This window comes from Microtus ochrogaster, chromosome 4 (genome assembly GCF_000317375.1).
Source record: "Microtus ochrogaster isolate Prairie Vole_2 chromosome 4, MicOch1.0, whole genome shotgun sequence".
NCBI classification, from domain to species: domain Eukaryota; kingdom Metazoa; phylum Chordata; class Mammalia; order Rodentia; family Cricetidae; genus Microtus; species Microtus ochrogaster.
Window position 1 is genome coordinate 32,006,302 of NC_022011.1, and position 5,685 is coordinate 32,011,986.

The window sequence follows — 5,685 nt, forward strand, 5'->3', positions numbered from 1 at the left end:
CCAGCACTAGGAGATAGAGGCTGGTGGATCTCTCTTAGTTCAAAGCCAGCCTGGTCTACAAAGAGAGTTCTAGAACAGCCAGAGCTGTCACACAAGGACAGCATGTCCTCCACTCTACCCCCGCTAGCATAAAAAAAAAAAAAAAAAAAAGTTTTAAAGACAGAAGTAAGTTGTAGATCCATCAGTGCGTGGAAGAAATCAATTTTCAGTCAATCATACTAATTTTGAGTTAGTTTCTGTATTCATTGCTTTTCCTGGGGCTGAGTCAAAAGACCCTGCCAAAGGCAGCATGAGGGGGGAAGATTTAGCTCATCTCATAGTTTGTGAGCGTAGTCCATCACGGTGTGTGTGTGTGTGTGTGTGTGTAAGGCACAGCCCCTCCACCGTCATCTACGCTCCTACTCTTGGGCTTGGACATGCTCTGACATCCTGAGCTCTGTGTCAGCAGCTCGCCTTCTCCAGTGAGCAGCTTGCTGTGGCCGTCCAGGGCAAGCCCAGCCAGGCTTGTGGTATAGAACGGTGAGCTTTATGCATGTTGCCCCTCTTTTTTTTTTTTTTTTAACTTTCTGAGCATGGGAATCAACATGTTCATCCTTCCTTCCTTCCTTCCTTCCTTCCTTCCTTCCTTCCTTCCTTCCTTCCTTCCTTTGTTCATTTATAATTTTTCCACATGCAGACGTTAAGGGTCCTGGGGAAAGGGAGAAAGAGAGAGAGCCCCATGCTTGAGAAGCCCAGGTAGCTTAGTGCCCACAGGCAGGGTGGGGTAGCTCCCACTGGCACTTTCCTTTCTGTCCACCTCATCCTGCCTGCTGCTGCTTCTTGTTCACCGCAGGGCTGCGGCTCCGTCCTTTGATCCCTCTTCTAAGGCAATATACTGTCAACTCTGGATGCTAAGAAGCTGGTAAGGCCACCAGGTGTCCTGTCCACCTGTGCCCTTGGTGGGGCTGTTTCGTACACCCTGGAGTGTTGATTCCCACAGCTCAGAGTGGGGCAGAAGCATGGGAAATACCCTTCTCCCTGCAGGGTGCACTTGCTGGCTACTCTGGGCATGTCCTAAACAAAGCCATAATCCTTCTTCACCTAGGCACACACATTGTCCCCCAACCTTGCCACCCACAAGGCTGTACCAACCTAGCTCCTTTATTCTACCCAAATGGAGGCTCTTTGCCTTCCCTGAAGATCAAAGTGCTGCTTCTTGAGACCACTTTGGTTCCTGTGCCCTGTTCCCAGAAGGCCAGTGTTTGGCTATTTCACGCTAGTCAGTGTCATCTCGGGAAACACGCAAAACTCTGCAGTGTTAGCCACTAAAAATTTAAATAAAATACATTAAAAATATATTAGGAATTTTAAGAGAAAGGGGAGAGGGAAGTGTGAATATAAAGACTACAGGCTGACCAGACCCAGCACTGACTCTGTGTATCCCACCCAAAGAGGTGGTAGAGACAGGGCTGGCAAGGAGTTGGAGTGTGCCGTCACTGCTTACTCAGAGAAACAGGGTCCCACAGCTCCACATGCACTTTAGCCCACAAGAAGGAGCAGTGGTGTGATGAGAACCTGTTTGCATCTTGCATGAGCAGGTATAGCCCTGTGTGTGCACACACCCGTGTAATTCCTTTGTGTGAATCCTGGGCTACCGAGCAGCCTCAACCCAGGGCCGGGGCTTCTGTTCGGATTCGCTAATTCTCTACGGAGCAGCACATGAACAGTAGCACCCTAGGCCTGCAGCACCCCAAGCTCTGAAGCACCCCAGCTCTGCAGCACCCCAGCTCTGAAGCACCCCAGCTCTGCAGCACCCCAGCTCTGCAGCACCCCCAGCTCTGCAGCACCCTAAGTCCTGTAGCACCCCAGGACCTGCACCTTGTTCTATTCCTTTCTTCGTGTTCTCTGACTTTAAAGAATCTTCCTTTTATTTTATTGATCATTTTCCTAAATGTCACTAATGCTCTGCCTGGCCATTTCTTAAGCACCTATCACCTGTTAGCCCTAACTTTTATTTATTTATTTTTATTTTTTACTGATTTTATTGAGTTCTACATTTTTCTCTGCTCCCCTCCCTGCCTCTCCCTTTCCCATCAACCCTCTCCCATGGTCCCCATTCTCCCAGTTTACTCAGGAGATCTTGTCTTTTTCTACTTCCCATGTAGATTAGATCCATGTATGTCTCTCTTAGGGTCCTCATTGTTGTCTAGGTTCTCTGAGATTGTGAATTATAGGCTGGTTTTCTTTGCTTTATGTCTGAAAGCCACTTATGAGTGAGCACATGTGATAATTGTCTTTCTGGGTCTGGGTTACCTCACTCAATATGATGTTTTCTAGCTCCATCCATCTGCCTGCAAATTTCAAGATGTCGTTATTCTTCTCTGCTGTGTAGTACTCCATTGTGTAAATGTACCACATTTTCCTTATCCATTCTTCGGTCGAGGGGCATTTAGGTTGTTTCCAGGTTCTGGCTATGACAAGCAGTTCTGCTATGAACACAGTTGAGCACATGTCTTTGTGGTATGATTGAGCATCCTTTAGGTATATACCCAAAAGTGATATTGCTGGGTCTTGAGGAAGGTTGTTTCCTAATTTTCTGAGAAATCGCCATACTGATATCTAAAAGTAGCCCTAACTTTTTTAACAGTAATGTTGAAGAGCCAATCATTTGCTCTCATGTGAAAGGAAAGTGGGGAGGAGTTTAAGTGATGCACACAGCGAGTACACAGAGGAGCCTGGAGTGTATCAGGTGTTCTGGCTTCCCAGCCCTGGCTCCTAAGTTCTCTGTCGTAACACCCACGTGTGTGAGAAGACTGATGTCACTGACTAGAAGGTTAATGGACTCCGGGATCTCCAGAAGAGTGCAATAAATGAGCAAATTCAAGCTACGACAGAGACCGCGTGCTTACCTTTTTGTATCACAGGATGCTCTGACAAGGTGAAGAGGAACACGTGCTTGATAGCAGCCTCAACAGGAGACACAGTGGTCCAGGGAGCTTGGAAACCAAGTTAGGAGACAGAAGGATCCGGTGAAAAGAAGGATTCCACTTTGTGTATATAAAATTTGCAACCAAGGTGTGATGGTTAGTCTTCACTGTCAGCTTGACAGCATTTAGAATCACCATGGCAACATCTCTGGGCATGACCGTAGGGGGGTTTCCAGAGGGGGTTAACTGACAGAGGAAGACTCAGTCTGAATGTGGGTCATACCACTCTCTGGTCTAAGAGCCTGAACTGAATTAAAAGGAGACGGCTCAGCAGAGAAAAGATGCATCAGGCAGGCCTGCTGACATCACTTCAGTTCCTGAAACCCGGGCAAAGATGAAGGAGAGACTCAGCTCTCCAAAGGTGGCCTCTGACCTCCACACACATGCCAAGGCACATGCGCCCACATACATGTACATCACACACACTGCAGTAACCAAAGAGAGAAATGTGGACTGGACCCCAGCATTCATTGTTCTGGGGTTCTTCGATGTGTCTTCAGCACGGCAAGCCGCCTCCCTCATCATGCTGGACAGGCTCCTAGAACTGCGAGTCAAAATGAATTCTTTCTTCCTTCAGTCGCCTTTGTCTGGTGCTTTGTCACGCTCACGACAAGAGCAACAATATACAACTTTGAAAACATTTGCTCTGCTCTGAAAGTGATGTCTAAGTAAGCTTAGGATTGGGCTCTGCATGGATCACCGAGTTCACAGCTCCGAAGACCTAGCGTTCTGAAAAATGCCAATGTCAGTCACAGTCCTGAAGATGGACTGTACCCTTCATCTCCCTTCCCAGGGAGTGTGCTGTCTGCCATTTTCACCACCTGAGGGACCCTAGGAGACAGTTTGGGGCCATGCAACATTTACAAGGACAAATTTCTTTTCCACCACGCCATCAAGCAAACTCATGGCCAATTCCCCCCTACGGTCTGAATTACTATGATACCCAAGCCATTTCTTAAAATGAAGTTTTAAATTATTTAAGTAATACCGCACGCGCACATGCACGTGCATGTGCGTGTGTGTGTGTTGTGGCTCGCGAGTACCGTGGTATAACAGTGTAACTTTCAGGAGTCAATTCTCAGCTTCCACCTTGTTGAGGCGGGGTTTCTCTCATTTCTGCTGCTGTGCTGTGAACTTCAGGCTCCGGGGACTGTCCTGTCTCCACCTTTTATCTCTCAGAAGGAGGTGGGATCACAGACGAGGAAGTGTGCTTGATGTTTTACATGAACTCAGTGGTCAGACTTCTTCCCTGCCATCTGAAAAGGAAATAAAGCAGTCATTTCTTCCTATCCCTCACTGAATGGACCCGATGTCATGTGATGAGAGCCTTGCCGGGGCTTCGGGAAAACCTCCGTCTGAAACTCTGAGTTCATCCTTTTTATTTTTCCTGGAGTCTTTCTTCTTTTGTATCTGCTGACTTCCACTTGCTCCTTCTTTATCCTTTGTCATGTTGTAGCTGAGTTGGGGACTTGGTTTACTCATTTGTGTTTTTAAATCAATACGCAGTTTTCTGCTCTAAATAATATCAAGAAATAGATTTTCCTTTTGGCAAGAGAGCAAAATGTGATTTGTTCTGGAGCCTGGCAAGCTCTGTGTATTTGACTATAAAGAATAACATCGATGGTGTCCCCCACTAATAACCTGTCTCATGTGGAATTCAGGGCTTTTGATAAATTAGTGATCTTGCATGACAGACTAATTAAATCGCCACCCTGAGCGTACAGAAAGGCAGGCTTTTCCAAATGCCACTGATATGCTCTGTGGTTCTTAGAAACATCAATTTCTTTCTCTCTCCTCCCCCATTCTAAGAAAAAGCAAACTCAGAGCCCTCATACTTAGGAAGATGAATGTGGACTTCACGTGACAGCCTCTCCGAAAGCAAGGAGGTTCTATGATCCTTTCTTGGTTAAGAGGTTATCGCTGCTCTTGCTGGCAGCCTGCCAGAGCAGAAAGCAAACAAAAACAAAGGAGGTCAGAGATGAGACCATTCCAGCCCCTATCAGACAGGTGTCCTGTTCCAGTCGTCAAGTACATCCCCTTGTGTTGGGACCATTTGGAGTCCTGGCCTCCAGCTGCTCTTCCCTGCTAGTGACCTTTACTTTCCTTCTGATTTGAGTTACTGAAAGCTGTGTCAAAGTTGTTTACCAGCTCTGCTTCACGAGCACGTGTTACCTTGGCTTTGAGGATCAGAGGATGTGGTTTTCACCTGTTGATCCACCTGACTGTTGGGTATATAAGCCTCCATGGTGCTATTGAATAAAGGGCTTCTTACCAGTGACTAGAGCTCTATGTCTCTGTCTCTCTGTCTGTGTGTCTTTCAATCTCCAGCCCCTTGCCCGAAGCTCACGAACTGTATGGTAGCGCATAGAGCACAGACAGGCATTGTGCGGTGCACTCTTAAAGGAGTCCCAAAACTTTTGTCATGCTGGACACAAATGCCCCAAAGCAGCAATACAGTGGCCTCAGCACACAGGCTTCCACTGTCACAGAACAGCCGTCTACCACCAGCCAGCATCTCACCAGGGCTGTCTCCCTGAAGAATGTGGAATCTATCAGAAAAAGTAGACTTCCCCAGAGGATACGCTTGACTTAGAAGTGAGGTGTCAGTAAATGTTCAAGAAAAGAGGAGCCCAACAACTTAGTACTGCTACCACTTAGTCAATAAGAAAACAGGAGCCCAACAACTTAGTACTGCTACCACTTAGTCAATAAGAAAACA